General features: G+C 46.2%; 1 long non-coding RNA gene across 1 annotated transcript; it reads right to left on the reverse strand.

Annotated features, from left to right (window-relative positions):
• Window positions 1-397: 397 nt before the first annotated feature.
• On the reverse strand, window positions 398-10,789 carry LOC120097444 (uncharacterized). The gene is made up of 3 exons (XR_005494835.2): window positions 10,652-10,789; window positions 905-9,689; window positions 398-549 (listed from the first exon to the last, which is right to left on the reverse strand). It is a non-coding gene; the product is annotated as an uncharacterized LOC120097444 (long non-coding RNA).
• Window positions 10,790-15,309: the final 4,520 nt, after the last annotated feature.

The raw sequence follows: 15,309 nt of genomic DNA on the forward strand, positions 1-15,309 counted from the left end.
CCAGATGCTGCTTCTTCTGGAGCCAGGTCCCTGGAGCACACAGGACCATGTCAGGCCATGTCTTTCACAGATTGCTCTCTCAACCCTCCCACCACCGTGAAGACAGGGGCTCCTTTATTTTTATTTCCATTAATGGTTTAGATAAGGTGTCAGGTAGGGTAGCCTAAGCTTTCCTCAGATCCTGATCCAACTGGGATGAATGGCATGAATGAGATACATGACTCTGCCTGGTATCTCATCTTTATTGGATATTCCCTTTCAGTGCTGTTCCTGACTGCTAATACTTTAGGGACCTTCCATAACCGTCACCTAAGTAAACACATCAAGAGTAGATGAAGGTAGGCTTGTTAACAGCTAAGAGTAATCCAATAGAATGGAGAGAAGGCTGAAGACGAGACAAAGTTCTAATCAAGGCTCAACTTTATTGTAAAGCAGCAGGCTTCTAAGGGCAAAAAACCATAAGCCCAAATCCTAGACATGACCGATGACATAGATACCTCATGCCGGCGGCCAATGGCGTAGGTTTTCACTTCTCGGCACAGGTCTCTCCTAAGGAAGTGGAAACAGAGATCAGGCCAAAAGCAGAACTCCCAGCTCCAATGGAGAAATTCCACCAAGTGCTTCGATAGCAAACATAGCTGATGTGGCAACTCCTGCTGTGCAGGTCAGGGAAGAATCTCCATATGAAAGCAGTGTCATGTGGTAATGGAATGTGCCACAGCCAGCTGGGAAGAGACACTTTCCCCTCTGTCGTCACAACAGTGCCAATGCTCCCTCCTTTCCACTCTCTGTCCATTCAGAAGACATCAGAGAGTGACTTCGGGGTGTGTAATGCAGACCCGAGCTTCCCACTCCCCACTGTGAGCATGTACCTTGAGAATATCCAAACCCCTACATCCCCTACCTGGCTAGCAGCATGCTGGCAAGCCTCTCCTTCTTTCATCCAACTTCTGTCCTGATCTGGAAGGAACCTTGCATTTCCTCTGTCGTCTGGCCACAAAGATCTGTGTCACTTGACAATATAAAGTTTAGAGTTGCATGGTATTAAAATATGATTTCATGTTGCTATTGAATTTATTTATGTACTTAGACACACACACGTATGGGCGTGCTGCTGCCATAGCATATTTTGGGGGCAGTGGACAACTTGCAGGAATTGATTTTTCTCCCCCTACCCAGGTATCTAACTCAGGAGCACTAATGCTGGGCATCCCTTAACCCCTGGATGGTGGAATAGACCACTCACAGTTCAGAAAATGTGGACCACAGCAGAAGACAGGCGTTGCAGGTGACCTAGACTAACTGTGCATCGTTCTGGCCATCTAATCCTCATTCTAGAAGCACTGAGCTCCAGTGAGACATCAGCAGGCCATAGGGACTGGCAGACTTTAATCACAAGGCATGGGTTCTTCAAGATGGTCCAAGGTGGACAGTAAAAAACAGACAGGCATCTATAGAAGACATTTTAGAGCCATTTGGGCCCAACAGTGGTCTCAGCGCAGTTACAAGTTCTAGATGCCCACATTCCCTTAACCTGTTTTTCAGGTGAACATGTGGTGGAGGTCTTCTTTGTTTCTAAAGCTTCTCTGTATCAAAAGTAAGATAACAAATGTGTCGAATCAGTCAAGTGGAACACACAGTAGTTAATCCATTTACACGGGTGTATCAGTTGGAGAGATTCTAGCGTAAGTGAGGAATTGGAAACCAGATTGTCTTGGTTTCTCTGGGACAAGACCTACCACACATATAAACACCTCACGAAGCTCAGGGGACAATTTGTGGCAGATTTTTTTCCCCCTCCTTCAATCATGTGTGTCCCAGGGGGAGAAAAATTCGGGTCTATAGGCTTCCCAACATTACCATTAACTGCTTATCCATCTTTCCAGTTACCACAGAAAGCCCGGAATTTAGTAAGCTATGGATCTATATCTATGGTCTGTGTATGCATCTGTCCTTCGTTGGGAGTGTTCAACTCAAGAGTGAACGCTTGCTGCATTCCACTGAAGGCAAGAGATGGAGGCTGGAGGATTTAAAATGTTTCTGTGAAACCTCCTGCTTTTCTGTATGCTTCTCTCTAGGATGTAACAGGGTGAATTTTCTGTCCCCTTCCGTCCAGATGTGCTAAGATTAAACCTTAGGACGCTACGACCGCTTGGCAAGTACTCTATCTCTGAGTTACAAACCTGAGTTACAAGAACTCGGCTCAGCCATTGCAACTACTACAAAGCTGACTTCAAAAGAGATTGAGCTGTCGGTTCAGCCACCATACTGGTCCTTGAGACTGGTTTGCAGAATGCTTTCAAGTCTGGGGATGTTTCTCTGAAAGAGAAGACGAAGGGCCCCAGTCCACACAGCACACTCACGACAGTTTAGCCCAAGACAGGCTGAAATTAAACTGTTCTATACCTGCATGGATGCAAGGAGAACAGGAGATGTTAATCTACCAATCTTTTAGCATTTATCAAAACAGCCGAGAGCGGTGAGGAGGACCTACATGGAAGTAAGGCATGGCTTGCCCTAGATCCTTCTAGATAACAGAAAGATGGACAAGGAGTCCCCTGCCACATGGTGGTGATCAGTAATTTACTACGAAGTCACAGCTAGTTTGCAGTGTATCTGAAGGTATGCCATAGTATAAGAGTCAGCTCAGAAAGAGCAGGTGACTGACGTCAGAGAAGCTGAACATCCATCCCCCTCATTTTGGGCTGCAGAGCTCTTAAAAGCCTTGGTTTCACAGCAGGAGGTTGGGCACTCACATGATTACTTCTTTCATGAGTTAACACTGGGGTTCACTGTCAGTCTCAGAAGTCAGCTCCCATTCCAGGGGAGCCTCACAAGAGTAAATCAACCATGTGGAAGAAACACTTCCTAACCCACTCTGAAAACTGCTGTGTTGAAAGAGCAGCCTAGTCAGCCATCTCCCTTCTTAGCCTTGAACAGACATGCTCCCCCAAGAGCCATGTGGCCTCTGCTGCAGGCTCCAGCCACTCAGGCTGGCCTGCTGTTTCCTCTTAACACAGTTTAGCTGGTGCACCGACATGAATTCCTTCCCACACCTCCACTCCTGGGAGAGTCTTCTCAATCCTGCATTTCAGATGATGGGCAGACTGTATTGTCATCCTAGGTGAACAGAGACAGAACTTCTCCAACCCTGACAATAAGAGATGCTGAGGCATGACCCTGAACCCAGGAGAGCCCCACTGATGCCTGGCAGCCCAAGGCAATCTCCCATGCCTACCTCATGTACCAGTCCTTATGGGGCTCCACAAACACCTTTCTTTGTTTTGGGGTCATCCAGTCCAACTAATACAGTATGCAAGGAAGGACAGAAGTCAAGAGCAGGGCTAGAGAGATGGCTCATTCATTCAGAAGACGTACTGTTTTTCCAAAGGATCCAGAGAATATGACAGTCCTCTGTAACTCCAGTTCTAGGTGGAAACCATTGCCCTCTTCTGGTCTCTATGGGAACTTCATGCATGTGATTCATTGACAGCAGCCAAAACATCTATACATATAAATATAAATTAATCTAAAAAAAATGTATGAAATGCATAGTTGATGCCAACAGCTCCTTAAAAACACCATGTCCCCAAGTCTTAGGAGGTTCTAATCTCTGCATTGTGGTTTCGACAGATTCTGTATTTCAAGGAAACCAGAGGCAGATAGCTCTGGGATCTCCTGAATTCTTTATGCTGCCTTAATAAATGTTCTCATTTCCTGAGAGGCATCAGAAAATACCAGTGTATTTATTGATAATTTGATATGCATGATCACCTCAGGAATATGCACATACAGAGTACCATGTTTTAGGAGTAGCTGAATATATGACATGAATCACGAAGAGATTATCCAACTGCCGAGAACTTGGAGATATCCACCTCTGTGAGTTCTGGGGCTACAACTGTGTAGCAGCACACCTAATTTAAAAAGCTTGTTTCAGAGAAACAGTCATTTGACTCAATAGGAGCTTTAAAAGAGCATTCAGTATATACAGTGTATAGGCAGTATATGCAGTATATACAATGTATATATTATATATGCAATAGGTACATTGTATACACAGTATATACTATATATGCAGTAGATACAGTGTATATACAATGTATATACTGTATATGCAGTAGGTACAGTGTATACAAAATAACAAAGAACAAAAGAAAGATCTAAAATATAGCAAAACCTCAAAGCAATACAAAGAAAACCAAAACTTAAAACAAACAAACACCAACCAACCAATCAACAAACAAAAAGTTTAGCTCAGCAGCAGTCTCCCAATACAGATTTTGTGGCACTGATCCACACCCTGTGGCTGGTTGTGGACACACAGTAGGAAAGCAGACAGTGTTAGTTGTAACAACCTTTTCAGCACAAGTGTAGAGATGCCAATTTGGGGCTTTGTAGGTCAAGCCTTTGCTAAGGTTGATTCTGTAATTGTTCGCCTCCATATGATCTTTGAGCCTGTACCTTTTCAAGACTGTCCAAAGACATCAAAGGTCCCTCTGACATCCTCTGCAAATCCCTTCTCAGGATTTCAGTCCAGGCTGTGAGCTGGAGAACCCTCAGTCAATTTCCTTGTAGAGGAACATATGAGTGACGTGATCCTCTCTGTGGAGCATTAACTTCAGACTCACATGTGCAGGGCATGGAGCAGCTTCAGCACCGCACCGGGATAAGAGGGTGATTGGTTTCTGGGTGGTTTACCTGGTGTGACTGCAACATAGGCTCCCTTGACAGGGTTCCCTCCACATACGAAGGGCTGAGGGCCCTGACAGCTTACAAAAGACCTCAGCAATGAGCTGACAAAGTAACTTGGAGCAGAAACGCATTCTCCCTTCACGTCATTGTGCCCCTCTCTGGGACCACTTGCTGGCAGATGTCAAAGTCTGTGTAATGAGTATTTCTGGGTGGGGTTTTGTTTAGGATTGGTTTGCTTTTTTTTTTCCTTCCTCTTTCTTTCTTGCAAAACAGTGAGCCAACAGGCACTTGGACCATTTGTAGCAAGGTTGCTCTTGCCTCCCTGATGAGTTTATAGCTCTAAGGACATGTCTTGTTCTAAGGAGGCCTTGATCCAAGTGTGGAGAATGTCAGGGATTCCCTTTGTCTGTGGCTTCCTTCTCCCCCTCAGTTCTGTCAGAGGACACTGCCAGAGAAGGAAAGCCAGTTAGACCCAGACGTGGCCTTGCTGGCTCACAGGCTAGACAATGTTGGGGCCTATTCACACATAAAAAACCAGAGTCGAGGAAGAGAACCCACCCCATGAGTGCTGTGGCTGCTGGGCTGGGAGGCAATGATGGCTCTCTTGCCTGTGACTCTCAGTGCTCTCACCACAGTAGCTCGGTCTACAGGAGGTTTTCACACTGGGCCGTGGCCTCTTTCAGCCCTCGCTGGACTTTTTCTGCCCTAGAGGAAGGCAGTTAGGGCACCAGCCTGACGGGGTCCTTACATGTAGCAGTCAATCTGCGACCTCAAGAATCTATATTGTGCAGGACAGTCAACACCAATCATTTCAGAGAAGTCATTGTTGGTACCCACATGAAATAAGGGCTACAGAGTAGCTGGACCTTGAAATTGTTCCAGCCTTTCACAAGTGTCAGGAGTTTATCTGAGTACCGTATGCTCCCTGTTCTCTTAGATAGAACAGGTCTTTCTCCTACAGTCCAGGGACTTGATTTGGAAAAAACAATAGTGTATAAGCAGCACTGTCAACAGCACAGGAGAGGTAAACACATCGTTCATGATTGATTGCTCATTGACCACCTTGTTTAATAGATACACATAATATAACCTTGCAATCTAGGCACCTGAACAAGGCGAGCTCAGTTCTCCTGCTTGGAAGGCACCTTGCACCCAGGCAAGAGGCAAGCACCTGTCGTGCTGGAGCAGCATCTTCTGAGCTGCGTGGCTGAGAACAGAGGCTCTGACATTAAACAGAGCCAGCTGTGCTTTCCTTAGGACTGTACTGGGAATCTACATCCTGGTTCTTTTTTTTTTTTTTTTTTTCTCTTTTTCAGAGCTGGGGACTGAACCCAGGGCCTTGCGCTTGCTAGGCAAGCGCTCTACCACTGAGCTAAATCCCCAACCCCCTGGTTCTTTTGATGAGTCTGTTGTATAACACCTGATGAAGGTTCTGACCTACAGCAGAGACATCTGCCTGGGTTCATCTTGGCAATAGGTTTCTATTTTATCCAGAGAACACTTGACATGGGAAGTGAACAATGAAGACAGCTAGTGTTACATCTAACAGTGTCCAAGGGGATATTCCTGAATAAAATTATAATTTCAGCTGGGCCTGGTGAGACTTGCCTTTAAATCCCATCGCTTGGGAGGCAAAAGCAAGTGGAGCTCTGTGAGTTCAAGGACAGTCTGTTCAGAGCACACTAGAGAGCTCAGAAGGGAGGAAGAGAACACAATTCTACAGACACACTGAGTTATCAAACATATTTGTTTTTTCCTGGATACAAGTTCTTATTGACTGGACCAGCACAATAACCTGAAGTGTTCTTTCCCTGGTGGTGGCTAGGAGTCTTGAACATTAGCAGAGGTCCACAAAAGACAGAGATCCTAGTTACAGGGGACAGCTTTGGCTCCAAACTGCAACTCCCAGTCTTATCCGGGAAAGTCAATGGATTCTGCTGCCTTCCTGCCACATTCCTTTCCTGGGGCCAGCTCCTTCTGCTCCAGCAGCTACTGCAGCTTTTTCTCCAGTCTTTCCTGCTTGTGTTCATTAGAAGATGGTGCCTTCAGTGGAGGGTTGCACACAGGCACAAACGAAGTCTCATAAAAGTGTGGGCACATACAGACGATCCCAAGAGCTCGCTGGCCATCCAGGCCAGCCAAAACGGCAAGCTTCTGTGGAAGTAAGAAACCCTGTTCCAAGGCAGAGGCTGACAAATTTTGTTGGTCTCCTCCAGCCAAGGCACACACACGATGCACTGCAGCCCTGCATGCCTAGACTGGTAGACTACAGACAAATTCACAAAGACAAATAGAAGGGGGAAAGGTAAGCAGAAAGCAACCTCCTGGCAACTGCCAAGTTCCGGCTAAGCACGCCAGCTCTTCAGAAGAGTCTCACAGCCCTACTACCTATTCCTTGAGGACTAAGACTTCTGTGGGGAGGGAGCATGCTCTACTCAGCCAGACTATGTTGGGTTAGTTAGAGAATCTTTCCCCTAAAGCCCCAAAGCTTCTACCCCTACCCCTAGCTTTCAAAAGTCCTTCCCACATCCCTGGCCATCTAGTCAGCATCCAACTGTGAACACCAGAGAGGGAGACCTCTTCAGCAACACTCACAGAACAGGGCCGACAAGCTGATACTCAGGCTTCTGTCAGTGCGAACCAAGAACTGGGCGAAGGGCTGAGATCCCTTGGGTTGCAGGAAAAAAAGAGAAGAAGGCCACATGCCACCCAAATGGATGACAATGAGAAGCACTCATTTGACATTTGTGCTGGGCTCTCTTCGCAATCCCAGCCATGGTGCTCATGTGAACCCTGCCATACCCACAGTTACCTAGACCTCACTCACTCAAAGCTCTGTGCATAGCACCCTGCCTATCGTGAGGACATGTGTTGCAGTAAATATTAAAAAATGGCGGGGGGGTTGGGGATTTAGCTCAGTGGTAGAGCGCTTGCCTAGGAAGCGCAAGGCCCTGGGTTCGGTCCCCAGCTCAAAAAAAAAAAAAAAAAAAAAAAAAATGGCGGAACCTTTTCTCCTGCCCTAGCGCCGGCACCGCAGGGCCACATGGCATTGCCGTGTACTTCCAACTCAGCAGCTCCATGATGCCCCCAAGTACTCTCAGACCCAGGCGATCCTCGAGCCATTCCGACATGGCACCGTGCCACGCTGATCCCTAGAGTTAGTTCCGGCACCTGTGGGGCCATAAGGAACTAACCATAATTTATCTCTGGTTAGTATCTCTCCCGGCCGCTCTCTACTAGCCGCGAACTCTCTGGTTCCAGCCACCTGGTAAAATCAAGACTCAACAAACTGCAACCCAACCAGATTTATATGTTAAATTCTCAATCCACAATACATTCAAACAATAAACTCATAACCAATTGATAAGGATATGAACTGCCCACCTAGATAAGATAAATTGACCTATAGAAATCCATCCCTTAAGAAATATTCATAACGGGGTTGGGGATTTAGCTCAGTGGTAGAGCGCTTGCGCAAGGCCCTGGGTTCGGTTCCCAGCTCTGAAAAAAAAAAAAGAAAGAAAGAAATATTCCTAACAACCTGTACCTATGTAGAGATGCATGGCGAGGATCATTTTACGTCTGCCTCCATGTTGTCCCTCCTCTCTTCTGCTTCTCCCTCTCCTTCTAAAACCTCTGTTCCTTCTCCAATGTCAGGCCCCGTTTTACCTTGTGTCTGCCTTCACTTGCATAATGACATCAACCTACAGACATGTAGGTATGTGACATGTTGCTCATCTCTCTCTCTCTCTCTCTCTCTCTCTCTCTCTCTCTCTCTCTCGACTGCAGCTTCAAGAAGATCAGCTGGGTTTGCTTGCCAAATATTTAGTTTCTCTAGAGAAACTAACTTCCCAGAAATCCTCGGGCATGGACACAGAATAAATGCCCAATTGGATGGCATGAGGTGGGTAGCTGGGTGAATAAGGTGATGGGTAAAAGCACTGGTGTGTGGATGAGCAGACAGACAGTCAACGGGCAAATGGTACTAGACCTTAGCCTGACCTAGCTGCCTACCCTGCTAGCTGTTGCGGGGTCTGGAGCTCACTGGTTTCCTCCTGTTGGTCCTGACAGAGCAGCTTCAAGTCCCCCAAATGCTGCTAGAGCAGGGACCAATCCCCCTGCACTTTCTTCTTGTCCTGCCTCAGCCTGTCCACCTTCTTCGGCCAGGTCTGCTCTATCTGGAGCCAACGGTGGAGGTTGCTGGAAAGACTCACCTCATAGTAAGCTTCTGTCAGTCTCTCCTTACCATTTCTACTCCCAGGTACATTAGCCCCATCAGGACCCATGGAAACCTAGACAAGCATCTAATACAGCCATGATAGCTATACTCAGAAGGCCAAAATCAGGGAACAGCCAGTTCCAGAAAGAATCAAACTACTTCTAAAAATATCTCTCCAAAAAGAAATCTATGTACCTCCAAGAACAAGAGGAGTCTCCCGCCTCTGCTTATCTATCTACAGTAATGGGGATATACCAGCAAGTAGAGGACAAAGACCCTCTGAGGGTGAATGGGAGACCCTGTGGGAGTACATTCTATTTACTGGTCCCATGCTAACCTGCTCTGTAAAACCCTGCCTGAGCCCCAGAGGCCCAGGGCTGACTGACACTCTCTCAAGATACGAACTGCCTTTCTATCTAGAGGCTCCTGAAGGGGGCAGGACAATCCTAGTCTCACTCACACTCAGCAAAACTGAGTCCAAGAGGCATAAGTTCAAGAGCCACAAGGGACATTGGTTGCTAAGAGGCAGAAAGGCTAGAACCAGAGCTTGGAACTCTCCAGTCCAAAAACAAAGAAAGGCAGAGATGACCATTCCATGGCTGGTGGGCTCCTGGCCAAGACAGGCTCTTACGGATAGGAGCCAGTCTCCTTGTTGAGCTTCTTGAACTTCTCTGAGGCCTCAGTGTCCTCATTCCTCAAGGTCTGCAGGTCCAACATGAACTTCCCGTGTTCCGTCTTCAGCTTGTCATAGAAAGAATTTGGCCTGTGATAGGGCCTGGCCCAGGAGTAAAGAATGCCATGAGCAAATTTCACAAACGTTAGAAAATAGAAGATTCAAATAGACATCAGAGTATTCAGTTTGAGCAGCAAGATAGTATGGCTTCTTCATGGAAGATTTGGCAAATGAGAATATGTTTAAGTAGAAATGTTAGAGTGTATGTCACAGTGTAGAAAGCTGGTGATGCCCATATGCTTACTGCTAAGGAATTAACTCATCTATATACACAGCCAGGTCATGCATCAAGGGTACCAAGCTGGGAACCTTTCATACTAAATCAATAGTATAGTTTTGTAGCTGTTGGCTTCCTTCACAGTAACAAATAGAATTCTTTACTATAAAAATTTAGTTTATTTCTTTGTGTGACCATTAAGATAATTATAAACCACAATCAACAAATATGATCTATGTTTTGTTTATAAAGCAACCCTGTATCCACTTGCTGAATGAGAAAAACTTGGAGATTTCTTAAAAAGAAAACTGAAGTCAATTCAAGAAACCATGCAAATGAAGAATGATAATGCTTAATTAAGTGAAATAGAAAAATAATCGAAGTTCATTATAATCAGTAATTTATATTTCTTCTGTGCCAAAACTTTTGCCATGATTTAATAATGAATGAATGAATAAGTAGAATAGAAAAGAATAGAATTTAGTAACATTGAGTGCATTCTTATTCTAGTACACACAAAATGGCCAAAGGGTATCATTGGGAATAAAAAGAATAGAATTTAGTAACATTGAGTGCACTCTTATTCTAGTACACACAAAATGGCCAAAGGGTATCATTGGGAAATAATTGGTGTAGTATCTGTCCCAAAAAATAAGACCATGATCAACAAGCCAAAAAAAAAAAAAAAAAAAAAAGAATGCCATGAGCATAGGCCTGAAGCATCACATGGACTCAGACTATGTCCTGGACTACCCCAGCCCAGTGGATGCCGTATCCCAGCTCCTACCTGGAGATCCTGGTGCTTGTTAAACTTGCTGTCTTGGTCCTAGGGAGCAGAGGCTGGATGTCCAGATGGACAAAGCCAAGGCTGTATGAACTCCCTCAGAAGCCTGGAAGGGCAGACTAGCTCTCTAATTTCCCAAGAGTTTATGCTACATACCAGGATCACTAGAAACCTGTGATGATGTTTCTCCTGCCTTTGGAGCAAGAATTCCTATCCCGGGTGCCTATTACTATACAGATGGCCAGAGCACATGATCTGCACTTCTGGAGATGAGGCTCAACATCAGGACAGCCTTGTAAACTCCCTAAGAGAGTCTCGTGTGACACCAAGTGAACACTAGACCAAGTACTGTGCTGCTTGAGGTGGGGCTCTGTGAACTTAGCACTGGCATCACCTAGAAATGGTGAGACTGGCAAGTCTTCAGGACCCACCACAGATCTCCTGACTCCCAGTGTCTGGAGGGACATACACACACGAACACACACAGAGCAATGTGGAGAAAGGGGGGAGGAGAGAGACAGAGAGACAAACAGAGACAGAGAGGGCAAGCAATGGGATGCTGAAGAGAGCAATATTTCCTCAGGATCTAAGGCACAGGACCAGAGAAGAGCAACAATGAGCTAGAACAAGTAGAACCAGACCCCTCCAGCTGCTACCAGGAGCTTCTAGCGCACAGTCACCTGCTGGGCAGTACAAAGAGTCATCACAAACTCACAGCAGCTTGTATCTCGCACAAGCCACTACCCGTCAAGGCCTTTCCGAATGCATGCTGGGAACTCACACAGTACTGCCTCACTCCCTGAATTGTGTGACTTAGACCACAGGCTCTGGTGTTCACTTGGAAGAAGCAGAATAATCTCTGTTCCCATCTCAGTCCTGCCCAGGTTTTGGGTTCTGCCTCTGGGAAACATCTAGAGAGATGATGTCGGACAAGGGGACACCCTGGGGGGTGCAGCCTCCTAGAATCTAAGACTTTAGAAGGTAAGTGTGAAACTCTGGACCCAAGACAGTCACCATGGAGTTTGAGACAATGAATACCTATTTGTCCAAAACTCATGGCTCATTCCTCTCACTGGTCATCAGCTGAAGCTGTGTGGCCAGCCTCTCCACCCTCTCCTTCACCTGCTTCCTGGTGAGGAAGATAGGGGCAGGGGTAGGAACTACCCAACGTTCCCTGTAGATAGATGAACACAAATGAGTTTGCACAGTGACCATGTGTAAAGGATGGGCAGACCACCCTGATTTCCAACAGAAAGAAAAAAGCATGTCTGGAACCTAGTGACACCCAAAAGATTTTGGCCCAGGCTTGTGATGCCTCCTGTACGGATCTGAGCGCTCTCCCATCACTCTGTAGAGAGGGGAGTATCAAAGACTCAGGTGTTTCCTTTGTCTCCCTACAGATGCCTCAGGTGAACACAGAGATGGCCTCTTTCAGCTTATTTACAGCTGCGCAGGATGCAAGTAAGCTTTGGAGGATTCAGAAACAAGAAGAAAAATGGCACGGTCCTCAAGAACTCAGGTGCTGTGGATATGATCAGATCTCCTGCCTATGCATTCCAGGCCCATGACTGTGGATGGTAAAGTCATGTAGGAGCAGAACACGGTCATGAGACTTGCCACATCTCCCCATTGACAGCCCAGAGCACCCAGGGCTGGCACGAAGGATCCAGTCTCTGTCTTGGTCCACTGCCTCTGACAGTTATTCAGCTGCCTGACACCCACAACAGCTGATTCAGAAAGCTAAGGGGGCCACTGCCAGGGAGAGGTGATCAGAGTAGTTCTGTACACCATAAGTAGTTCTAAGACCATAAGGTGGTGGCAAGAAGTACTTTTCTTGCCCTGTTACTAGTGTCAGACAGCCACGGTACCTAAAGGAATACACAGGGGTGTTAAATGCAGTGACATTCTGTCCTATGCTGGGGACACCTCCCTGTATCCTGCCATGACACTGCCATCCCCCAGTAAGAGTAAAAGCTAGACCTTTTTGACACAATAGCTTTGGCCTTGCCAGCTAATGGATTTTGAGGTGGACAAACTAATGTTCTGTAATCCTCGACTTTCCAGCATGAATGTCTAGTCGCTTCCCAGAGGCTCCAGTTTCTGTACCCCATTAACTGAAAGGCCCAGCTCAAGCCTCCAAGAAGAGCTCCTCCAAGAAGCTCCCCATCCCTGCCCAGGATTCACTTTCACAAGGACATTTATTTCTTGCCGTTTTACACTGAAGCCGAAGGCCAGCCCTCTCTGCCTCTTTCTCTCTGGTCTCTCTGTGTTCTCCATTCTCTCTCCCAAGTAACCTGCTTAGTCTGGCCAGCATGTCTGTGGGTGGACCCAATAGGTACTAAAGGAGAGCAGCTGGTGTCACTACACCACTGATGACATCACAGGGGGTGTCAGGAGCTCACCAGGGTACAATAGAATGTCCAGAGAAGGGACTGCTGATGTCAGGAAACTTAGTTTTCCTGCCAGTTCACAAAAAGGCAAGGTTCCCTTTTCAGGAGCCTCTCTTAGGACAGGAGGGAAGCCCTTTGGCACTTCCTCCTTACAAAGCTGGAGGTCTCCTCTCTACACTCCCTTAGGCCCTTTTTAATTTGTTGGGAATTGAAGACTCAAATTCCAAACACAACTCAGGAATGACTCTTCCTCTCCCTAAAAATCCCTAGGCAATAAAATGGGAAATAAAAATATACTGAAAAATTAGAACAGGATGGTGGGGAGGAGAAAAGATGAGTTTCCTTATGTCAACAACCACACTGGGGAAGATCCATGGGGCTGTGTGTGTGTGTGTGTGTGTGTGTGTGTGTGTGTGTGTGGTAGAGATGTGGAACCCAAGGCCTGTGCATGCTTGGTCTGTGCTCTATCACTGAGCCACTGACCCTGACCCTGCAGGGACAATTTGTCAGAGGGGAAAAAAATGAAAACCAAAAACCAAACCAAAACAAACCCAAAACCTTTATGTATTTAGAGATGTGTCAACTAGAAATTTGGTTATCTTGCAACCTGAGGATTGGTGTCTATTTGCTTTCTCCTGCTGTCTCCAGAAAGGACAACAATTTTCAGAGCAAAACACACAAGAACTTTCTCACTTTTTTACACGTACTGTTCAAGTATTTGTTTACGTTTGTCTGTGTGTGCACACCCACACATGCCATAGCTCTGGAAGTAAAGTCAGAGGACAACTTGTTAGAGTTGGGTCTCTCCTTTCTCTCAGGTCATCAGGCTTGGCCACACACACTTTTACCAGATGAGCCATCTCACCAGCCCTGTCAATAAGGTTAGTTCCAAGGTGACTTGATTTCTGTACCATCTGCTATTGACTTTAAAATATAATTAGCAAGACCTTCAAAAGGAACAAGTTTAGAAAGGTACAGCAGAGCACAGTGAAAATAAAGACTTCCTTTTCCCCCCAACACTCAGCTTGTTCTCATTGGGTGCCCTCACTCCCAGCTTCCTAATAGAAAACTCACAGCACAGACTGTTTCAGCTCACCTTGGAGTGTTCCAGGCCCAGGGCAGGAAGGCAGTCCTTCCCTGACTTCTCTCAGCTAAGGAACTGTAACCTGGAGTATAAGATTAAATATACTCTTTCTTTCCCTAAATTGCTTTGGTTATGTATGTGTCTAAGCAATAGAATAAAACGAGGGCATCTCGTTGAGTCCCAGAAGCCTGGGCTATCTGAACAGAGAGGGATCTTCAAATAGTTTTGCTCCACCATATTGGAATCCATGTTCCTTAATAAAGTGGTAAAGTGGGGGGGGGGGGGTGGCTCAGCAGTTATGAGCACCGACTGCTCTCCCAGAGGACTCAGGTTTTATTCCCAGCACCAATTGTCTGAAACTCCAGTTCCAGGGGATCTGACACCCTCACACAGACATACATGCAGTCAAAACACCAATGCACATAAAATAAAAATGAGTGATAAGAAATTGACAAGGCTATCAAGCCCAGCCCAGAAAACACGTGTTCACAATAATGTTGAGATTGCTTCAGCGCTGCACTGACCCTGCTGAACTTGCTCGTGAAGCCACAGCTGAGAACCCGTGGTCTGATGCTCTTCCCACCCCCTTTTTTTTTCTGAGAAAGTACCTGATGAGGAAAGGTAGTTGGTCCTCTTCCACCTGGACATCATTTGAGGCCCAGAACAATTGAAGGCTTGGCAAAGTCTGGTCCTCTTGTTCTAATCACCATTCAGAGTTTGTTTCCTAGTAACAAACATGGTTTCTATCAAGAAGAAGGACATCTGAGATGCCTTTGTCTTGGTGACAGTGACGTAGAAAGAGCTCTTGGCCTGTATTAGCAAGCGAGTCTGGGGTTGCAACGCAGAAGTGTGCAGTCTTCTCTGGGATGCAGGTTTCATTCCAGGTGAGCAGATGTGCGGAGGGCTGTCAGAGAAGGGAGACTGCTCTGAGGTCATTATGGGAAATAAGGTTACTGCGCGATTTGCTACAATAGAGCCCACAGCATAAGCTCCTTTTGCACACCTAGTTCCTGCAAATACCCAACTGCCTCTGACTCTGGAGCTCAGGTACAGATGTGCAGAATGCTATTAAGTGTGCAACAGGTTGGGGGATTTTGTTGGATTTGTGTGTGTGTGCATGTGTGTATATGTGTGAAAATTTCTCAGAATGGATTCTACTGATTCCATAGAGGTCTTAAATTGGGGAT

Source organism: Rattus norvegicus, chromosome 16, assembly GCF_036323735.1.
Source record: "Rattus norvegicus strain BN/NHsdMcwi chromosome 16, GRCr8, whole genome shotgun sequence".
NCBI lineage: Eukaryota > Metazoa > Chordata > Mammalia > Rodentia > Muridae > Rattus > Rattus norvegicus.